The following is a 24,042-nucleotide window of genomic DNA, read 5'->3' on the forward strand; positions in this document are numbered from 1 at the left end:
CAAAGTTTAGGGATAAGATTTCATGTGAATTTGCATTTCACAATAGTATTCCTCTAACGAATCATCTGTTCAGTCTTCAATAAGAGTCCTTAAAGCTTTGTAACCAAACATGGAAAAAAATACACTTTTCATTGTGCATGTGGGAAAAGTGGTTTCCTGACATTTAAAAAATGTGATAAGGTGGTTAAAAGTACATTCTTGTGACAGCGTGCTCCACCAGAACAGGGCCAGACTAGGAATTAGGAGACCTGGGTAGTGTTCCCAGCAGGACCAGCTCTAGGCACCAGAAAACCAAGCATGTGCTTGGGGCGGCGCAATTCCAGGGGCGGCATTTTTTTTTTATTTATTTTTGCTTTGGCAGTTGCACTCTCGAGGTGTTGTTTTTTTTGGAGGCGGGTGGAAAAAGCCCCAGGTCTGCTACTGACTTGCTGTGAGACCTTGCATAAGTCATGGAAAGGAGATCATATAAACTCCGGAGGTACTCTTCAGGAGATCAGAACCCTCATCATGGATATAAGAATAGTGCCACTGGAGTGATTCCAACCACTCCTGCTAGTCTGTCTGTTACTCAATTAAACCTTGTGCCAGAACCTGCTGACAGGACTAATAGAAACAGCACAGACACTTTAGTTTTACCTATTATTATGACATCATCAAGGTTATTGGATCAGAGTTTTGCCCATACCTATGCCTATACTGTAACTGTCAGAGGTCCAAGAATCTGAAGTCTCAAGACACTGCTATAGTGACCCCTCCACAAGCTTCTTAAATGATTTTCTCCTAAATTGATTGGGTATACTTGTTGGCTATGCTAATAGCTTATTTAGGAAGCACTGGCATGATATGCCCTTTAAGGAAACACTGAGTTCAGCCAACATACATTGATTTCAGTGGGAGCTGCTGGGTATTCAGAACTTTAAATCAGACCACTTATTTAGAAGCTTAAATGTGGACTTAGGAGTCTAATTAGGTATCTAGTTCTTAAAATCTTGGCCATAATATGTTTGGTTTTTCAACTTATTCAGTTTATCACTTCTACGCATAATAAACAGCTCTGTGCTGTGTGAAAAATACAAAGCACATTAAAATAATGACTAAAGTATTCAAGTAGACTACATCTCATGAATGTATATATTGCATAGCTTCAGTGTTGTTACCAAATATATTTTAGGCTATCAAGACAAGGTTTAACTTTTTCAAGGTAAAACAAAAAAAATCCCTGTGCTATTTTTCAGTCAACTGAAAAAAAAATTAACCCTTCAGTGTTAGAAAGGGTAATGAATCCAATTTTTTTTTATCTTTTATAATTCAAAATGGTAAATCTGTGAAGATTTGTGTCTTCAAAGAAGTTAGTCAGTCAATAATATTTTCTACAATATTCTGATTTAAAATATGACCTTTCGAAGATGCTATATAAAATAAAATTTTAATGAGTGGTAATAAATAGTGAAACTTCCATAGCAGGAAATACAATACTAGCCTCAAGCCCTTGCTATATGGCATCCACTTCAGTACCATATTATGGAGCTTCTTTTTCATTATTTTCAAGCATAGTGAAGATGATGATAATGCAACACTTTGAAGAACTGAAAACAGTTTTAATACTGCATTTAAATGCTATCTTCTGAGCTGAATAATTATGTGGACTATGCTCAGTTCCTTTCATGATGCTGCTTCTGAGAAGTGCTGTTCTGTTAAATACAAAAGGATAGGGTGCCATTTTAAGTGTTTGTTCCATTTTCCTTTGGTTACATTGACTATTTGAATAAGAATTTCTTGTAAACAGTATCAAAGTGTAAGGTTATTGTTCTATAAGAGAGAATTTTGCAGTGCGGACAGCAAAAGCCTAATGTTGGTGACCCCTCGAGGATAAAAAGAGATTTCACGAGAGTCATACAGAGAACAAGAGGGGAAGTAAGGAGTGAGGAGGGGAAAGGAATATTAACTTGCATTATTAAACTGGTAAATGATATTAGAATATCAGCCTCCCCACTATCAGCAATGACTGGAATGAATCCAGGAATTCTGAATGGTTCTGTAAATGTATCCCCAACCATAGCTTTTGGCATAGTCTTGTATTCTCAGTCCCTAGGGTGCTGAGTTTCATTTCCCCATTTGCTAAATGAGAACAGTTTATCTTAAATCAATGATAATCAGAGAAACATTATTATTAATTTATTTGTTTCCAGTACAGAAAACAGTAGAATGAAGCTTTCTTCTTTTTATCAGTGCTTTTTCTACCTTCTTTTGCCCTGAGGATCCTATTAGTAGAGAGCTGAGCAACTCTGTTTCATCAGAAATAAATTATTCCTCACTTTTTTAATGTAAGTACTGAAGGGCTATAAAGATTAGAAATATGTTTGAACCCACTACCACTTGATGTTATTTTCCTTGATGTACCAAGCATCTTTGGGGGAACTGAGACAACATGTCCTTTTGAAATCAAAGAGCAAAGTTACTTTAAAAGAACTCCAGTAAGGATTTTGGTTGATATACAAAATAATTCAAAATCTATTCAGAAATATTTAATATACTGTCTATGTGATGAAAGACCCATCAAAATTTCTGATGTTTGTAAGAGACAGAATATTTGCAGGACAAGGAGGTGGCAGAACTAGTCACCCTCATTTTAAAAATGATTAGAAAGCTGCAATTCCCAAGAAACAGTAGGCTTATTCTCATTTTCTTCACAAAGGGGCTAGGGATGAAAAAAACACCTTTAATTAATAAGCAGTGTTGGCACTACTTTGGTTACAAGCTGCTATAAATGAAACTCTAATTGCTACAGAACAGAGTATTGTATACAAATGCATTTTACTCTTAAGTGCTATTCTTCATTGTAGCTATTCCACCTTCATGTATATAATGGAAGTAGAAGTAGCATAGCTGTTTTTTTTTTTCAAATATTTCCTGTCATCTGTCTATCTAAGGTGGTTAAAAAGCCCTCACGATAAGTTAAATAGATAAAATGTGGTGGTATTTTAGGAGCATCTCAATGCAAATTAGGTTAAGCCTTGTAAGGAGCTTTTACTAAACAACTTATGCATGTAATTGTATAATTAAAACAATAACAAAGAGAAAAGGGGAAGTATTAAACAGCAACTTATGGAGGGAGTATATAGAGATGGAATTATAATATTAGAACATTGGATTTGACATTTATATGTATTCGGTTTTATTGCAATTTTTTTTAATAAAATAATTTTATTTTGTATTACTTCATAAGGTGACTTTAACAACATTTACCTAGCTCATAGGCATGCGCTGAGGTTTAATTAGTTGAATCTTGTAATGCACTTTGTATCAGATTACAATAATTGGTTTTAAACTCTTTTGGGGGGGCAGGAACTGTATCTTCCAATATGTGTGAGGGAAGCACCTTCCACATTGTGGGTGCTATTGGGATATTAATTTGTGTATGTAAAATAATAATAATAGTCCTGATCTCATTGTCTTTAAAACCCTAACACTCTCACTTCAGTTGTCAGGAACTGGGAGATACCAGAATTGCAGGATGGTATAACTGTATTAAAATCAGAGGCTAAAGTCATACAGATAAGTGTTTTATTAGTAAAAGACTGAGGAAAATAGAGTACTGGATGTTCTCCTATAGAGGCCTGTCCAAATCCATCACAATATATTTAATTATGGGAAAGTATGTGATAAATGTTAGATCACTTTATAGCTATCTTCAATAACTTCTTGCTGCATCTTCATAAGAATACAGCTCAGAATTCTTAACTTTAGACTGTATGCAACTATACAATGCCTAACAAAATCACTGACCAAGCATAAGCAGTTCTCGCTTTCCCTTTTCTTTAGAATTGCCGAGTGAATGAATAATCACAGATCTCAAAAGGGCAGAAAGAAAAACAGGTAAGTACTAAGAGATTTATTTTTGACATGTGGAATGTGTAATATGTTGTGCAGGAGAACTCTTACACTATTTGGTTAATCTCAGTAGCTAATTCATATGGTATGATAAATGGAGTCTTTCAGCCAAGAAAAAAGAAAATGCTTTATTTTTGCAGCATAGTATCTTGTGCACACATAAGCACAAGTGTGTTTCTGTTTTTGTTTATTTGATGGTTTGTTTTATGTGCATGGTGACAGCACACATTGAATTTAATATTAGAGTGCAGCCCTTATAAAACCTTATAGAAAAGAGGCACTTAGACATGGCTAGTGAGAACAAATCCTTGCCACTGCAATTTACAACAGAAATGTGTGTTACGGATTTTAAAAACCACTGGTTGCATTAAAACACTAAGTTCGAGGGACCTTACATCTTTAGTTCCTTCCCTGGAGATGTGTGCTTCCATGAAGGTCTTCCTCATGAAAGAAGCCCAGAGGTGCAGCAGCCTCTGCATGCAAACTTCCACCAGTGGGGTCCCAGATGCTAAATTGAATCCCGCACCCATTTCTCCTTCCTTCGTGTGTTTAGCCCCAGTTGCTCTCAGATAAATGCACATGTTTTTTAGAAAATAAGTAAGATGACACATATTCCATTGCAAAGGACTCATGCCTAGTGGGTTGTAACAATATCCAGATATTAATAACTCATGGTTTACCAGATATCTGATGCCTTATCTTTGGGCCCAAGACGTGCAGGTCCATATGAGAAAGAAGGGTGATAACTGGCCAACCTCCTGCTCCCACTGGGGTCATCTTGTAGAGCACAGCATGTCGGATTCCTGTGTATTTTATTTCATGCTTAGGCTTTCCTTTTGAAGACTGCATTTGCCCTGCTGACTTCGATTACCATTACTAGAATTTCACATGGAAGCATGGTCTGTCAGATGCTACCCTCTCCATGCAAACAGAAGACCAATTTAAAAAATAAAAACGCAATAATTAAAGGTATATGGCCCTGAATGGCCTGGGCCTTTCTAAGACTGATTCAAAACTTGGTGACATCAGTGGAAATCTTTCAATTGAAATAAGCTTTGGATCCGGCCCAAATGTTACTTCCCATGATAGTCTCTTGACTCATGGGTCTTCAGTGGTTCAGCTCTCCTATAAGAATGACAGTAGGTGTAGGTTTTGTTCAGTAAAATATTCATCTGTAACAATATCCCTTTAGTACTTGGAGCCTGTTTAAAAGGTGAATTTCCTGTGGAGGAAGAGTATTGAACTAATGTTGCATGTTTGGCTTGCAGTTTCAGAAATGAGAAAAAGCATGGTGGTGTTCAGGTGGTTTGAGGTATGCAGGAATCCCCATATTCAGATTTCAGCTGGAGAAATCAGAGTTCAGGTTTTAGATTAAAATTTTAAAAAGCCCTACACTTTTGGAATCCAAGTGTCTGATATTTATGTTTATATCCCTCTTGAATATCAAGAAAGACAGGACGTTCAGTGCTATTATTGATATTTGATAAATCTACAGTACATAAATTATGCTGCATTTGTACCTCAGAAGTGCTCTTTGTTAAAGAAACACTAGAGCAGAAAGGAGAGGAGCATATTTAAAAAAAATGATGAGGATTATAAACCAAAAAGACAGTGTTTATATCATGGTGCCCAGGAGGCAAAAGTTTGCAATCCTGAAAACACATTTAACCTTTTATATTATCCAAGGTCGTCACAGCAAAGATCAGCAAACAAATTTCAGAGATGTCTTTAAGATTATTAGAGCTGTTGGAAAACTAAGCACTGACATTATCTATGTAAGTTTGGAATATATGGTTAAACATGAGCATAGACAGGTTCATGACAGGCAGTTATTTTTTAAGGCAGATAAAAAGAAGAAGAAAGATTCCATTGATTCGTGAATTGAAGGGGAAACCCTGAGATATAAAATAAACTGGATTACTACAAAATATTAACAAGATCATATCCTAACTGTCTCTTTAAAAGGAATCAGGTTCTAAAAGACAAACAGGTTTTTTAGCAGTTTTGCATATAAATAATTGATGGCAAAAGGGCTAAAGTTGTATCTTACTGAAAATTAAAGAAACAAATAATAAAAAAAAACCCACTTCTCATTTTTAGAGAAAAAGGAAATGTATGTGCTAAGCATGCAGTTCACCAGAGGCCCATCTTGCTTTCTCTGCAATCAATGCCCAAATTCCCATTAGCTTGAAGGGGAAGCAGGATAGGATATAGTGTAATAATCATTAACTGATAGGATTTATAAAGACTGTTATGAAAACAGTCACCGGATTTACAAAAACTGTTATGAAAACCATCAAGGTTTTTTAAAATTAAGACAGAAGAGAAATTCAAATACAAATACTATCTCCATGGTTATTCCCAGCCAGCAATCATTTGGCATTGCAATGCAAAACAATCAAGCACCAATAAAACACTAGTGATGTTGTTTTTTTAAATAGAGAGGGAAAAAATGAAAGGGAAAAAAAATCTCTCAAGTTCAAGAACACCCCCGGGCTACACTAAACAAAATGATACAGATAATTCCAACATCACAAATACTATTTGTGATTAATTTAAATGGTAGCTGTTTCATCACGCTATATTATGCATCACATTTTTTATTACTGTATCTAAAACATCCCTTTTAAAGAGTTACAGCTGATGTTGCTAATAACAAAGAACATATCTTGAAAAGAGATTATTATTATATTTAATAATAATAATAACAATAAAAATCTTCACTGCAATTCTAAATCAAAATAATAGTTAATTTTTTAATGGTAAGAGAACATTGTCTGGAAATGACGTATTGTACAGGAATGTCTTTCCCACTCAGTTTCTGAGAAGATGATTTCCATTAGTTACAGCAAAGTTACAGAACATTAAATATCCAGCAGATAAGATACTCCCTTCTGATGCTGAAAGACTTACATAACAAGAAAGTTAGAGCTTTGGAATGAGGAACTGATTTACAATTTTATAGGGGAGATCCAGGTGCAGTGCATAGGTCTGCATGAGGTGCAGTAATTTGGATCTCTGTGAACTTAGGTCAGATATGTCACTCTTGCTTAGCTCAAATCAGGCAGCTGTTGGAAAGTGAATGAAAATGCAGATGGAAGAAAAATCAATATGTACCAAATACAATGGGGGGGTAAAATTACATTGGTAAGGAGAGAATGAATATATATGAAAATTTTTAAGTCTGGCCCTGCAACTCTTACCCAAGTAATTACTCCTGTGAAAATCAATAGAACTGCCTGTGTGGTTAAGGACTGCTCCTGTGAGTAAGGAGGGTATCAGAACACCAGTATGAAAAGTGCTACTTGCATCCAGTAAATACCACTAGAGTTGCATAACAAGAAGCGTATTTTGTATCCAATATGGATACCAGCCCTCTGACAGCATCTCAGGTTTTTATGTGCCTGTACTGCAAGTAGGGTGAAAAGGCTTTTCAAAAGCAAAGGTGTAATTGACCATGTATTGGAAGTCACAGTTAGGTGATATAATATACAGCTTATAAATTATAATTTTAGCTTCCTAGGAACCATAGAATAATCAAACAATGATAGGCAGCCATAGTTGTTTGTTGTCAAAGTGCTACATTTTGACATTATAATTTTAGAACTTTTAGATAATGTTTCTGATGCACTGAAATTTAGGTGTATTGGTGCTGACCTCAAAAACTGAATACTGAATGTCCAGTAGAATTAAAAGCTTCAAATAAGTAAAGATCAATAAGACAGAAATACCAAGAAAATCTAAAAACATAAAAGGTTTTCAAGATGCTAAAATTCTAACTATAAATAAATAGCAACTTTCTTTCTTAACACCATGAATAAAATCTGCCATCGGGGGAAAATATTTAGTGTGAAATGACAAAGTCATCTGTTATATTCTTGTTTGCAGTTCTTGGCTGTACACTCATATTAGGTAACTGAATAGTTTTATCAGAATTTCATTCAGAAATCAGTTGCACAGGATTCTGATAAAGAATTCAGTGAGAAATATAGTTCTTCATGGGAAGAGGAAAAAATAAAATAAAAATAAATAAAATAACTCATGTGACATAAAGCTTTTCCTTCAGCTTTTGCATGAAATGGTCCATTGTTTAACCCAAAATGGTCCTATCAACTTGTCAAGGAAGTGTGAGAAATGCCTCATGAGAATCACCTCATTGGCAAAGATGGTGGAGGGAGTAAATGGAACAATTGCTCTTCAATACATACTGCACTCCACACACTCCCCTCTGCAGGATGCACACATGTAGCCCCCTGCTCCTTTTGCTGACCCTGATCCCCTCCATCCCACATACACAACTCTAGCTTCAATGACCTGTTCCACAGCCAGCTCCCTAACCCAGCTGTGCCATGTAATAACAGTAAAAAAATTGCTTTCTTTTAGCATTGATTGAGGACATTTATAAGAATAACTATTACCCCTAAAGCTACACTTCCTTTCACTCTGCTTCTCTGCAGAGTTTCTGCCAAGAAACCTCTCTAGTCCCTGGTCTTTGACTTCCTGGTACAGACTGAAAGAAACCTGGTCCCACTTCCCCTATAGTTTCTGCCCCACCCATATTTGCTCCTGCTCCTCAGCTTTTAACTACCCTCACACTGTCTTTGCCTCTTCCTGTGTCCTTAGGAGCTGGTGGCACTCAACAGGGTAGCCCATACCATTTCTTACTCCCATACAAGATTAGAGGAAGCTGATAGAGGGAAACTAACATTTTAAGGGTCTCTTCAGGCTAGCAAGGAGACTGAAGCATTAGTAGCAGCATTTCTCAGCCAGTTCCTACTGCCTCTGGCAGCCTCTCTAGTTCCATTACTGGTCCTGCAGTGACCATAGCCATACTGTTTGCCTGGCCCCTGGACTGGCTCTGAATATAACCCTTGTTGTTTATTAATTGAAATGTTTCTTTGACACTGTGTGTTGAAATGAAGTGTGTTGGAATACTTCAGACTCCTCACCTTCATATCTTATGTAATCATATGGACTAAATCAATGAAAGCATGGCATTTCTTATCTTAAGAACTCCCTGCATTTTGTTGCCGGTGTTTTAAATGAAGTAAATAGCCTATAGACCATATGCAGTTTTAGTGTGTTTCTAAGCAACTCTTGGATCATAATCATAGAAATGTAGGCCTGGAGAGGAACTTGTGAAGTCATCAAATCCAGCCCCCTGAGCCGTGGCAGGACCAAATATACCTAGACCATCCCTGACATGTGTTTGTCCAACTTGTTTTTAAAAACTTCCAATGATGGGGACTCCACAGCCTCTCTTGGAAGTCTGTTCCAGAGCTAAACTACCCTTACTGTTAAAAAGTTTTCCCTAATAGCTAGCCTAAATCTTCCTTGCTGTAGATTAAGCCCATTACTTCTTGTCCTTCCTTCAGTGGACATGGAAAACAATCAATAATCGTCCTCTTTATAACAACTCATAACATATTAGAAGACTGTTATCAGGTCCCCTCTCAGTCTTCTTTTCTCAAGACTAAACATGATCAGGTTTTTTTTAACATTTCCTCATAGGTTAGGTTTTCTAAACCTTTTATCATGTTTTTGCTCTCCTCTGGACTCCAATTTGTCCACATCTTTCCTAAATTTTGGTACCCACAATTGGACACAGTACTCCAGCTGGGGCCTCACCAGTGCCAAGTAGAGTGGGACAATTGCCTCCTCTGCCTTAAATACAACACTCCTGTTAATACACCTGTCATAGTATAACCCCACTCTCAACCTTAGCGTCCAAAAGATGGGGTACCAGCACGAATTCCTCTAAGCTTAATTACCAGCTTAGAACCTGTAGCACTGCCACCAACTAGGAATTTCAGTGCCTGGTACACTCTTGTCCCCCCAAGACCTTGCCGGGGGAACCCCAAGACCCAGACCCTCTGGATCTTAACACAAGGAAAGTAAACCCTTTCCCCCACTGTTGCCTCTCCCAGGCTTCCCCTCCCTGGGTTACCCTGGAAGATCACTGTGATTCAAACTCCTTGAATCTTAAAACAGAGAGGAAAATGCACCTTCCCCCCTCCTTCTCTCTCCCCCTCCCAGACTCTCCCTGAGAAAGACAGTAATCCTAACACAGAGAGAAAATAGCCTCTCTCTCCCCCTTCCCTCCTTTCTCCCCACCAATTCCCTGGTGGATCCAGACCCGTTCCCCTGAGGTCTCACCAGAATAGAAAAACAATCAGGTTCTTAAACAAGAAAAGCTTTTAATTAAAGAAAGAAAAAACAATAAAAATTATCTTTGTAAATTTAAGATGGAATATGTACAGGGTCTTTCAGCTATAGACACTGGGAATACCCTCCCAGCCTAAGTATTCAAGTACAAATTAAAATCCTTTCAGCAAAATATAAATTTGAACTCCTTCCAACCAAATACACATGTGCAAATAAAGAAAACAAACATAAGCCTAACTTGCTTTATCTACCTAGTACTCACTATTCTGAACTTATAAGAGCCTGTATCGGAGAGATTGGAGAGAAACCTGGTTGCACGTCTGGTCCCTCTGAGCCCCCAGAGTGAACAACAACCAAAATCTAACAGCACACACAAAAACTTCCCTCCCTCAAGATTTGAAAGTATCCTGTCCTCTGATTGGTCCTCTGGTCAGGTGACAGCCTGGCTCACTGATCTTGTTAACCCTTTACAGGCAAAAGAGATATGAAGTACTGCTGTTCCAGTAACTCTTAACTAGCTGTTTGTGACAACACCCCCGAATCATATTAGCTTTTCTTGCAGCTGCTTTACATTGACGACTCACAGTTTGCAGTCCACTATAAGCCCAAGTCCTTTTCAGGAGTACTATCATCTAGACAGATACTTCCCATTTCGTAGTTGTACATTTGATTTTTCCTTCTTAAGAGAAGTACTTTGCACTTGTCTTTATAATGCTTTGCAATATCAGTTTGTGAACTGGACTTGCATCTTGAAGTGCTATCCAGTACAGCTTAGTCAAGAGATTTATTTATGGAAGTGGATATTTGCTGGCAAGATATACAATCAAGTTAAGACTCAGGGTACACTACAGCCTATGTCAGCAAAACTTATGTTGATCGACAATGAGACTATTCCACCCCCCTGCACGACATAAGTTACACCGACATAAGCATTTGTGTGCAATGTTGGTAGGAAAGTTTCACAGCGGTGTGTATTTTTTAATGCTGACGGGAGAGGTTCACCAGACATGGTACAGCGGTGCAGCTGTCATTTAGACATACTCTCAGAGTTTGTTGGGCATAAAGGAGATTTGCCTGAAGATAAAATCCTACACACAGTTTTCTTCCAAGGCAATATACCGTAAGTGGAGGAACCCAGAAACCCAGAGCTTCCTCTTCTTATATTTTAATAAATTAATCTTTTGCATCCTGGTTGCTCATATTTTGTGATCCTTTCATAATCTTAACAGTACTACTGATTTCCTTTAGTCTGAGCAGCTGCTATAGTAATTTCACAGAACCCCAAGTTCTATTTAATATTTATCCTGCAAACCTACAGAGAAGATGACTTTTGTACTCTTTGCCTCTCATTCCTCCCTTCTAAATTTAATTAACCCTAATATGGATTCATTCATACTACTACTGTGCAGTACCACCCTCAGACTGTCTGATTTAAATACTCTTTTGGTTGTGTGAATGTTTTTTCTAACATGGCAGCCGTTCTTTCCTCTCTGCACAGCGTGTTACTGTTCCTTGGTATCTATAAAGACATTGTAACCATAGATACCATGCACAATTCAAACATGAATCTTCCAGGCAATACAATTTCACCTGTAAATATTTTGATGAGGAGAATGATAATGCTTCAGATCAAGGTCTCAACAGAGAAAATGCATATATATATTAACTGAAAACACTGATTAGGGGAATTAAAGCAGCATTCTCGGCAATGCTGCTTCTTAGGGATAGAGGATAGAGTTGAATGTAAGCCTCAGAACTTCCACATGGCAGTGCAACGTGCTACTGCTGGGCCAGTATTACTATTTTTATTTTTCCGTTAGTAATGACTAAGAGCCTGATACAAAGCCCACCACAGTGAGTGTTTTTCCATTGACTTCCAAGGGGTTTGGATCAGGCCCTCTTAGTTTTACTGCTAGCTTTAAAGTGGTGCTGCAAGTAATTTGTAAAGTGCTCTGTTCCAAATGTAGGGAGCATTGCCTCATCTCTTCGTTCCCAAGGTTAATATATTGCAGTAAATTGTAGGGCTAGTTAAAAAACATGAAATATTTGGGGCAAAGATGAATTTACAGAGTTTATCAACAGAAGAAAAATTTTTGGTGAAAATTTTCTCAGTGAGTTTTGTAAATTGACTTTTCATAAAGCTTAGTGCATGGATTTTCCAATGAAGACTTTAAAACGGAAGTTCCCTCTGCTCTATGTGCAGATTAAAAAGGCCATCATGCATTTTTAAGAGTAACTAAACTAGGAGATGAGAAATTCATAACAGAGCACTCTATCCTTAAGAACCTATACCACACACCAGATAGAAAACAAACTGGGTACAGCATTACCAATATCTCCACTGACTCTACCAGAGCTACAATATGTCATTGTAGCAGCTCCATTAACCCTGCTGCTCCTGTTGGGGCTGCCTTGTTGTTTGCGCAGTTTCTGGCTGTTGTCAGTGAATGGACTAGATCAGAAGATTTCAAATGTCCTGTTTATTGACATTTCACTTTGTCCTTGGATCATGCAAGATGGTGATGCGGATATTACTATGTACATTGTTGCAAATAGGTATATCTAGGTCTGTGACTGCTGGCATTCCTGTAAATTATGTTGTTGCATTTAGAACCCTTATAGGTCAAACTTTAGGAGTATAGCTGGTGGTAAAAATGGTAATCTTCCCCTCACTTTTTACCTGGTTGATATTTCCCCTGTTCTCTCTTTGTTCTGTATTATGATTTTGAAATATTAACCTCTTCCCATTTCCTTACCACATATTGCAGCCAGGGGCAGCTCTAGGTATTTTGCCGCCCCAAGCATGGCAGGCAGGCTGCCTTCGGATTCATTGGCACACCTGCGGGAGGTCCGCCGAAGCCGTGGGACCTCCCGAAGGCAACCTGCCTGCCGCCCTCGCGTCGACTGGCAGAGCGCCTCCCGTGGCATTCCACGCCCTTGGCGTGCTGGTGCCTGGAGCTGCCCCTGATTGCAGCATACAGCCTCTTCCCCACCTCTCTCTCTCTATCTCTGGTGACACTGGAAAAACATACTTTGCAAAAATAAAAAGGTTAATTTTAAAAAGTGCTAAATGTGATTATTTTCACATTTAGATTTTGTTTATTTCCTAAGTCATAAAAAATAATAAGAGAGAAAACTATCACTCTTTTTATTGGTGGAAGCACTAGGGCAGGGGAAGGAAATAAATGTGGTGACTATAAGAGTGGCCTGCCCATTTAAGGATCAGGAGACCTGGGCTGGCCAACTCTCTAATAAGCCTTGTCCTGCCGCACCTGTTCAGAGTTTGGGAGTTAAAAAGGGAGCAAGCCCAGCAGTTTGAGGCTGGCACTAGAGGAGCAAAGTTGAGCTGGGTTGTGGTTAGATTGCTGAGTTTACTGTTGTGGTGGGCTCTAGCAACAAGAGACCAGGCTCTGTGAAAGTCCTGGGCCCGTGTTTCACAACGAGCTGGGAGCTGACAAGAAGCTGAAGGCAGATGAGGAGCTTCAACCTAGAGAGGAGCAAAAGATGCTTCGTTAGTGTTTTGTGTGGTAGTTCTGAGTTCTGTTGAGGTGTCCTGGGGAGAATCCCTGTGACCTATTATTCTGGAAAAAAGAGTGCAATGCTGATGAGTTCTGTTGTGATTTATAAGGACTTTGCTGGCCTAGGGAGAGCAGGGTGAAGGGACTTTGAAGAGGCCAGCTGGGAAAAGCCCTCTTGGGGCCTGACCAGTTACTGCTGGACTTGGATAACTCAGAAGAGGATTGAACTTTTAAGTGACCAGGCTGGAGAGCTAGGTCACAGAAGATCCAGACAAAGGTGATCAACAGGAGGATGCTACCAAGAGGAAGGCCCAGCAACCCCACACCCAGGACCAAGGGGGTCCCAGCCAATGAGTTGTTTCTGTGCATGTGATACTCTGAAGCAGGACCCTCAATAACAGTGACTATCTGAGTTATATATGCAGTTGCACAGAGTTTGAGCTTAACATACACATCAGTCTTTTGACATCCAGAGGCAGATAAGAACCCCATGTTTCTTACATCACTTAAGGCATTGAAAACCTAGGGTCAGACCCAGCAACCATTTTAAATTTGATTTTATTAGAAATGTGGAGGTCTCCTATGCCCCCAGGATGTTTGAAGATGCAACTTGAGTCATTTCTTGATTTTTTTTTTTTTATTTGACAGTTCAATATATTAACACTATAAAGGAAACAGAGCTGTAGGGCTCCCTCAAAGTAAGAAGCCTATTTCAAAGGCAGGAATAGAAACAACCTAACAGTGGCTTTGTGCCTATACAACCGCCTTTCCACTCCAGGCTCTTCCTGTTGTGAGTGTGAGTGCTGCTGATCATGCAAGTACAATTCACATCAGCAATACTTGCCACAGCAAGCTGAATAACCTTCTTACCTTCAGTACTATTGTGATGCAGAGATTTCATTTTCTCCAAGCAGAAAGCAGCTTTCACTAGGGGAAAAATAAGCCCTGCTTTTCATTTTTGAGAAAGTGCAAGACAGTGCATCAGGAAACAGGTTGAGTGGAGTAGCAGTTCTGTTCCGCTTTCTAAAATTTGGCAAAGGTAAATGTTATCCATTTGTTTGATTTGTGTGGGCAAACACACACCCACAACTTTAATCGCACAATTATTATAAAAATGACTGTCTAGCTGAGTTTCCTGTCAGAAATGATTGAGTTAAATTTCAGAAATGAATGAGTTGTTAATAGAATTATTTCTTGTAAACTAATAACATTTTAGCTTATCAAAAATATGTACTATCTTACCTAGAACATATACTTATATATAATATGAACTGCATGGGGTTAACTCACATTAGGCAACATCAAATCCTAGCTTAAATGTGAGACCTTATTGCAAATCCTGGTAAACATTTGTTTTCAAAATTCAAATAACAGCCACCAGAGTTTTCAACAATGAGTGCTAGAATCCTAGGAATAATGACGTAAGATGGTACATTTCCTCCAGCCCATGATCAGAGCCATCCTACCATCCTAACGGATAGCTTTTACCCTGAAGGTAGCCAGTCTGATGCTCTGTCTGACATGGAGCAGTATGAATTGCATATGGAGTGCCCATTGGTGAATACATCCAAAGAGTTTGAACCTAGGTTCTGTTGGCCTTAGTGTCCCCATGCAATGAAGTTGCTGTGGAGGTGCATGGTGAGATACAGTCTTTCATGGTGCCAAGATGTTTGTTTTTCCCACCAAAGCATAGGGTAAAGATCGTTATTCTAAACTTGATAGTGTGGTGGGAAATCCTGCAATACGTTTGTGAGAGAAAAGTTCCTTCATTTACAAACCTAGAAATGTGGCAACAATGAACCTAGAATTAGTTGGTATCTAATTTGGCTTAATGCCTTCTCTGTTTCAGTGCATAGTATCAGGTGAAAAACAGGTTTGTTTCTTCCCGGTAGGTTCAGGGTGTGCAAACTACAGACTTCTGCATTCATGGGGGCAGTTGTCCTGGAAAAGAGACTCCTCTCAAGTAGATGGGAAGCACAGGAGAGGTGCCACCATCTGCCAGAGAGGAATAGCTTTACATGTCAGCGCAGCCAAGGGAGATTTCCTGTGTGATATACTGAATCAGTACATACCAGGTGCCCTTGTCCTTCCCACTTTGTGGCTTATGCCAGCCATCTTCAAGTCCCTTGGTGAAGGGGAACATTCATGTGGTTTCAATAGTGGCTTCTCTTACTGAAGCCAAACTCCACATAGATTTTCTGCCATCAGAGGCTAGCAGCCTAGCTTCCTCAATAAAGGAATCACTAGATGCCATGCAGCACAAGAGGGAACCCTATGTGATTAGACTGATATTCACAGTCTACATATCTAATGACAAAATGAGAGAGAAATGTAAGGGATTAGTCAGTACCTCAAAATGAAATTGCTTTACTGTCTCTAATGTAGAGGAAGTATTCCTTCAGCTCTTTCTGTCTAAGGAGATGGGCCCCACACTGGGGAAGCAGGACACTTCTAAGCTCAAACCTGGGTAAGGTGGCCAGAGGAGAGCAGAACAAACACCTCACTATATTACTAGTGAGTTGATCCTATTATGTAAAAAGTTTTGTTTAGAAAACAATTAAATTGTTATTTTTAAAAAGGAAATTAAGCTTTAAAATAACTTAGAGACAGAGATTTCTAATATAACTTGAGTTCTAGTCATAATCTGCCTTGTGAGACTTGGCCTCCTGCTGGGAAGTACAAAGCTATATGAATAATATAGTAGCTACCACTGAGAGCATCATTCACTGAATGGATCAGTTGAAACAGTGTCAAGGGACTCTAAGTTCTGCTCACAGTTCCATCATTCTAAATCAAGAGTAATAGCTGATTCAGTGAAAATGATATGGAAGGATTTTGAAGAGTATTTACAAATACATCACTCAAATTCTGCTTTATTACTCTGTATTTACATGGGTATTACTGAGAACAGAACTTGACTCGTGTATTTCTATATACAGCTGGGCAGGAAATGGTTTTCCTGACCTGTGAACATTTTGAGATTTTGAAAAATTTTCATATATCAAATTTGGACGAAAAATCAAAATATCAAAAAAAATTGTGAACCAAAAAATGGAAAAGAGTTGATTCTGTTCAAAACATTTTGTTTCAATAATTTCATAGCATTAGTTTTTACGTTGAGCAATTTATTTTGACTATAATTAACTTTAATTTCTAAACAAACAGTTATATTGTACTGGACACCCAGAGTTTTTTTCATTTTGAAACTAACAAGATAAAATATTTAGACAATTTTTAAAAATCTAAATTTCATTTCATCAAGAAATTTGTCAAAATAGACTCTTTCCCAAAGAAGGTTTTGGTTTCAACTTTTTTCTGATGAAAAAAATTTTATTTAGCTCATGGACATATCATGCCATGGAATTTCAAGCAAAATTCTCCATCCTGTCGTGTTTTCTATGTTAGTCATCAGCATCATTGTGAGATGATAACTGTTAATATGGATCTCACATTTTACAGTCCCTTTTTTGTAAACTTCATGCTTAATTTTACGGAACTAATGGTGCACTGTGCACTTTTGGTTATAGGGTAGATATAGCATAGCTATTCATTTGACATGTAATTACAAAACATTTACTATCGAGTATCCTTGCTACTACCTGATACACTGGGGCCCAGTCAGGCTCCAAAACACAGGAGTTAGAAGGCCCCTCTGCATGGATCACCCATGTCCCATGCAAAGGGTCAACCATCACTGAGCAACATCATGTGCTCTCCTGGTCCAAATACTGTGGAGCCTCCTGAATGGATCAGGAATCTGTTGATGGCCAGGGAGCACATCAGATTTGTTCTATGGGGGCTACATATTAACCGCACCAATTCCACAGGGAAAAATTGATGTAGTCTTAGGCTGTCAGAGACCCAAAGGAGTAGTCTGGTGCTACAGAGCTTCTTCATGGATTCCACAGACAGAATCTTGTTCTGGACAGGTTTAGGGGAAAGCAAATGTGAGATCATTGTGTGGGGCAGAAAGAGGAGTTTTAAGATGTTGAGCACCAAATAATTTTATCACAAAAACTACTGCAAATTTATAGTATGAAAATGCAAGAAATGGTAGGCCAGATCTTAATTGTTTCTCTGAGTGCTGATTCAAGGATATGACCCCCACTGTTTAGTCACTAGGAGTTCTTGCCATGCCTTAAGGGGCACTGTAATTAAAGAAAAGGTAAATAATCACTGTTATTCACTATGACTGTTTTATTATTAAAGGAAAAGGGGGGAACAAAATAGAAGACATTCAATAACCAACAGTTACTTTAAATATAATCACTTCCATATGCCTCTCAGTGAAGAGCTTTCAATAGAGATTACACCTTAGCAAAGGGTCCGCCTCCGAAGTATATTATGTCCCAAATTGGGAGTCTTTTGTATCATATATAGCTAAAATAGTTTATAAATGGGTATATTAATTTAATTTAAGGGTAACTGAATCCTTTGTCGTTTGTCATGGATAACATAAATAGTTTAAATGAGCAGAGGTAAGTAATTTTGACTAAGTCCTGTGAAATGGAAGAAAGGATTTAAGTCAATTACTTAAAAGAAGCCATTCAAGGAGTGGTGTTAAAACAGGCAGATTAATAATTAAGAATCTTAAACTCAAATCCCAATATTACTCTATATTTACCAAGGTAAATTTGTCTCCTTTCTAAGAATATACTCTAAACAATCTGGTGTTTAACATGAGAAGCTGTTAGTATCTTAAATTTCAATAGCTTCTCAATTTCCCATTATATTTATTACAACAAGATCTTAAATCTAATCCTTTGGCAGTATTTTTGCAAACTCCATCTCACCAATGATGCTGAAGTCTCAATGATGTAATCATGTTGCAGAAGCAGTGCTAAGCTAGAAGGCTGGTTTGTCCTGATGTTGTGTGGCGGCTTCTGTAATCTTACTGTCTTGTAACTAGTACAGTTTGCTTGCTTGTAGAGGTATTAGCTTGAAGGTATGATGAGATGAGGTGAACAAGCTGAACTAAGAGTGTAAGAGAGTATAAAAATGTAAACATGAGAGCACATAAGGGTTTAGAAAAAATGTAATAGTGTTGCAAGAACAAGGATAAGAGTGCATGTCTCAGGTCAGAGGAATTTCCGTAATCTGAAGATGGAAGTCATACCTTTTCCAGGGACTTGGCTGTATTCAAATGTCAGTCACTATCACCTTTCATTGGCGCAACACCTTAATGAGATGATCTTGGTAACATATTAGATCATGAATACGTAATCCACTAATGCCATATGCAGTAGTGTTGTAGTTCTTCAACTTTATGATTAGATTGCTTTCGTTTTTGTGGCAGAAAATTATCAGGGTATCTTTAAAGACAGAGTTTTAACTCTTTATATTCAGTTAATTTATTAAGATAGCCCTTTAATTCCATCAGAGTTCAATAGGATTTGAAAATATCTTTCAAATGAGTCTGAACACTTCTGTTTCTTATATAAAAATCTTGCAGCTCTCAGAATATTTTTTTAATTAAATGATTGTTTAAAGAAAATCTTTACAATTAAATGGCCATCAAAGGAAGGTATTGTCTTTTCTTAAAGATCCTTGGAGATAATATTCTTGTCTTTTTGAGTTTGGTAAGGAGTTGCTTAAGTATTGGCAGATATTCCCCAATTAAGGACGATATTTTATACTCAAATGTTTTCTTATACCAAAAACCAGTTATAGTATCGAACGACCTTGCTTTGTTTGTACACCAGACAACTTATTATTCACATAATAATGGTATCAGGCAGTTGTTATATGAAGGGCTTGCATTTAGACACAAACAGTTTCAAATAAACATCTCAAAGGAAATTTATACCATCTAAATCATGTGAGGGACAACAAATATTTTCATCATTGAAAGGAAACGTGAGGTACAAGCAACAGATATCTTCTGTAAAACATTTATCAGGCATGAATGTTCTCAAAATTTAAAGAAGGAAGACTTTAGCATACAATAATGCTATTTATACATATATACATCAGTTTCAAGAATGATTTTTCAAGAATTCTTTGTGAGTTTAAAACTAAAGAATTTCTCCTTGCAAATAATTGGGATGAGGAAGCCCATTTTATGACTTAGGGCTTGTCTACATTTAAAAGGCTGCAGTGGTTCTCCCGTCAGCTAAAAGGTGGTACTAGGCCAATGGAAGAATTGTTCCATTGACCTAGTGCTGTCTACACAAGCATTTAGGTCAGCTTAACAATGCCACTCAAGGATATGGATTTTTCACATCCCTGATTAATGTAATTAAATCCACCTAATTTTCTAATGTAGACCAGGACTTAGTTTATAGCTCTGATAATACAGCCTAAGCATTAATTCTCTTTGTGAGGATAATTATTTATTCAGGATATACCATCCTTTTAAACACCAAATCTTTTTCTAAAACATAAATATCTTACAAGTTTGTTTTCTTAAGATAAAGAAAATGTGTGTGTCAAACTGGTGTGCTATATGTAGAGGAGGTGTCCTGTTCTTTGAGAAGACATTCTTATTAACTGGTAACCTTCAACCAAATAGATTCTAGATTTACAAATTACCATTTGTAATGCATTTAAAATTTGCAGTTGAACACTGCTATTGTACATTCTGTATGAGGTGTAAATTACAATACCCAATACCGATATACATTTTCAAAACCTAGTATAAAATAAAATATTGGCAGATATTCCCCAATTAAGGACAGTTAATATAGAAAGTTAAAGCAAAATAGAAGTTATAAAGCTGCATCCCAGAATTTGTGTAAACACTGTTGGGGGTAATAAATATGACTAAACAGAGTCCACCTTTTTGACACTTTTGGTACCTGTCACTGTTTTAACAGAAAGCAGAGATATCCTAGGAATTTCCTTAATTAGCTTAAACATTTCATTTAATTAAACAGGTAAGCAAAATTATGAGCATACAAGATATCATATCCAAGCATCATGTGAATAAAAATGATTATATATCTTAAAATTCAGAAAGGGTGAAGGCATGCTTGTAATAACAAAATTATAATAATAATAATAAATACTTTTGTTAACCGTTTTTGCATCTATGTTGAGGTCTATCCCTATTTACACTGGGAACATTCTGCAAGGGTATTTCAGAGTTCTCTTCCCCAAGATCCCATGGACACAAAGCTCGTGCAAAAAACTCACAGCACTTTTTTGTGCCTTCCAAGCATTTGTAGGCCTCACCGGATTTCAGAGACTGTACTATATTGGGAGAAGAACTTTCCCTCAGTTATTGAGTTATCCATTGCATTTCATGTTCCCATCAAGGGAAAGAGAATTCTTTGCACAGCAAATATGATTATCCAAGACTTATCAACTTCAAGTAACATCAGAGGAGAGCCTTTAGATTTCCCTTTCTTAAACTGCCCCTTGTGAGCCACGCTCACCAGCAGCTACATTCCCCTCTAAAACATTTTTTCCTCTATGTTCCTGGGTTGCCCTTGCTGATCTCCTATACTAGAAATTCCATACAGAAGGTAATTTTGGGAAATGTCTTCTCAAAACAGGAGATTAAACCTTGGCATTATATGTTTTTGCCCTTTCTATTTGCACTTATATGCCATAAAAAGCACTTGCATCCTCTATCAAAAACAGCTTCTAATTAGGCTATAATAGTTACTATAGAAGTATTGTGCAAATGATTTTGTTTCTACTGTTTCTGACAGCATTTCCCTTACAATGTATACTGTATACTTGTCCATGAAACTTCTATTGCAGTTACTGTTGGAATCTACCTTTGTGCAGAATTCTGGAAACAAATGGTCCCAGACAATTGCCAGTAGCTTGAGTCTGAGACATAGAAATCTTTTTATATTTAAAGGACCCCAGTTTTCAGTCTTACATTTATTGTAATCTCCCATCACAGCAGAGATGAAATAGTCCTTTCCTAGGTATCTAGTAATAGATATTCCAAGTAGAAATGAAGGAAGGAAAAGGTCATTATTCAGAACAATTTACCCTCATATGAAAGGATCAAAGGAAGCACCGTTGAACCATCATTCATCTCAAGGCTGTGAGAGGCAGTATTTTGAGCACAAGACAACGGGGAAATCTGAACTGATACTTGAGCCCTGCCAGTGCTACTGTTATGCGTTTTTACGTACATACTTTACTTATAATGATCCTGGAAGATGAAATAGGGCTACTGGATGAGGGTAGGCATGTGTAGGAAGAACATTTATCACCACTTTGTCTGTAATGGGAAAGGACCTAACTAAAAGTATATAACATATTCTTTATTCTTCTCTACTTGAGAGTTTGCATTAAAATGTGTGTGCCCATATATCCATTTCATCTATAGATTTATTTTATTCACTCTCTGGACATATTGATTATATATAGCCTTTTAGTTATACAACACACTTGTGCAATATACCCTCCCTGTGCTGTGTTTGGACAAAGGTTTAATGAGGTAAAATGGCTAAAAGTTTAAGTTAGACAAATTCAGCCCAGAAATAAGGTACATTTTTTTTAATAGGAGGGTCTAATCTTTGAAACAACTTTCTAAGGTTATAATGGAATCTCTATCATTGGATTTTTTTTAAATCAAGACTGGATCTTTCTCTAATAGATATGTTTCAGTTGACACAGGCATTAATTCAGGGAAGTTCTGTGGCCTGTGTTATACAGGATGTCAGAATACATGGTCACAACGGCCCCTTCTGACTCAAAAATCTGTTAATTGTATTTCAAAAAATAAAATTAGTAGTGGAAAAGTCTTGTGGATAAGGAAATAAAATTCTGCTCCAAAGAGGAATTAATCAAATAAGAGATTTTAATGATCAGATATTCACTGAAACTAAGTGGGTATCAGAAGTGACTCATAGAAAATCAGGTGAAATAAAGATCACATAATATAACAATATAATAACCTCCAAAGAAAGTGGCAATAATAGCCACAGAGCATTGTGTATCAGGTATAATTGAAACTTGGTAAGTGACAGAGGCATTGGAACTAAGAATCTTCTGTACAAAGCTGTGAACTCATGCAACATCACATTGGAAAATGATTATAAAAACGCACCTATAAGATAGTTATAAACATGAGTAAAGCCAAAGACAAACTTGACACCAAATAATGTGGATACTTGTGGCTACTTCATTTCCTTCCACTTCACCCATGATATGGAATTCACATTAAAAACAGAACAGGAGGAAAGAACAGATAGTCTCATAGGTGGTGGCAAACAAGGTCTTAGACCCAAGAGAGAAAGAATTGTCCTGTGGCTAGGGCACTATTTTAGGCCTTGAGAGACTTATATTTAATTCCCTTTCTACCATAGACATCCTCAGTGTTCAAATCACTTAGACTCTCTGTGCCTCAGTTTTCCATCTATAAAATGGTGATAATAGTACTTCACTAATCTTACAGGGGTATGGTGAGGATAAAAAGCATTAAAGATTGTGAGGCACTCAGATACTATGGTGATGGGGGCTATATAAGTATTCAAAGAGAATTTTGTTCTTGACTTAGAGGATCAGGATTAGATCCTACTAAACAAATATACCTTTACTATAGTTATTAACCTAATTTTTATAAATTAACAGAAACAAACAATATATTATAGATTCTGCATTATACCATTATTTTAATCGTATGTTCGAGGGACAAGTTTACAGAAGACTCAGTTTGGCATTTTTTATTCAGACAGTACTGCATTGTGATTGCAGGTTCAGACCCAGAATAATGCAGAAAAAAATCTGAGTATAGGGCCCAGTCCATTCTCTTCCACCCCACCACAATTAAAAGCTTTCAGCAGAGGAAGTCATAATCTTAATCAAGCTGAAAAATTAGACCAGAAAAATATGCTCACTAGGCAACAGCACCCACTTCTTTGATGTTGATGTTGGCTCAATTATCTATACTTTGTGATCTCATGATTTTATTATTGCAATATTGTCTATGTGGAACTATTCTTGAAGCACTAGCAGTAGAGACCAAATGATAACCTGATCTTCAGAAGTTCCAATGGCTCCCTCTGTACTTCAGTTTGAATCCGTCTCTATAAAACTCTAGATGGCATGGATCTTTACTACCAGGCAGACTGCCTGTCTTCCCTAGGAACTGCAATAAAATAGCTATTTGATATCTTTATCAACTGTCTGGAAGAAAATATCAAATCATTGCTTATAAAATTTGCAGATAACACAAAAATTGGTGGAGTGGCAAATGATGAAGACCTGTTATACAGATTGATCTGGATTGCATGGTAAAGTGGCCTCATTTGAACAATATGAATTTAAGAGAGCCAACTGCAAGGCTGGGCTTCTAGGGAAATGTTAGGCATCTACGGTTACAAGCTAGGGGACTATATCCTGGAATTCAGTAACGCTGAAAAAGACTTTGGGATAACGGCAGATAACCAGCTGAACATCAGCTCTCAATGCAATTCTGTAACGAAGAGGACAAATGTGATCTTTGAATACATGGAGAGGTGGATATCAAATTGGAATAAGGAGGCTGTGTTACTTCTGTACA

General features: G+C 37.4%; 1 protein-coding gene across 1 annotated transcript in view; it reads left to right on the forward strand.

Annotated features, from left to right (window-relative positions):
• The first annotated feature begins 3,820 nt into the window (after positions 1-3,820).
• TENM2 (teneurin transmembrane protein 2) overlaps positions 3,821-24,042 on the forward strand; it is a 1,578,682-nt gene continuing 1,558,460 nt past the window's right edge. Inside the window, exon 1 of the mRNA XM_030572355.1 lies at positions 3,821-3,876. The gene's annotated coding sequence lies outside the window, so the exon portion shown is untranslated. The remainder of the gene's footprint in view (positions 3,877-24,042) is intronic.

The sequence above is a fragment of the Gopherus evgoodei genome, chromosome 8, assembly GCF_007399415.2.
Source record: "Gopherus evgoodei ecotype Sinaloan lineage chromosome 8, rGopEvg1_v1.p, whole genome shotgun sequence".
In the NCBI taxonomy this organism is placed as follows: Eukaryota; Metazoa; Chordata; order Testudines; family Testudinidae; genus Gopherus; species Gopherus evgoodei.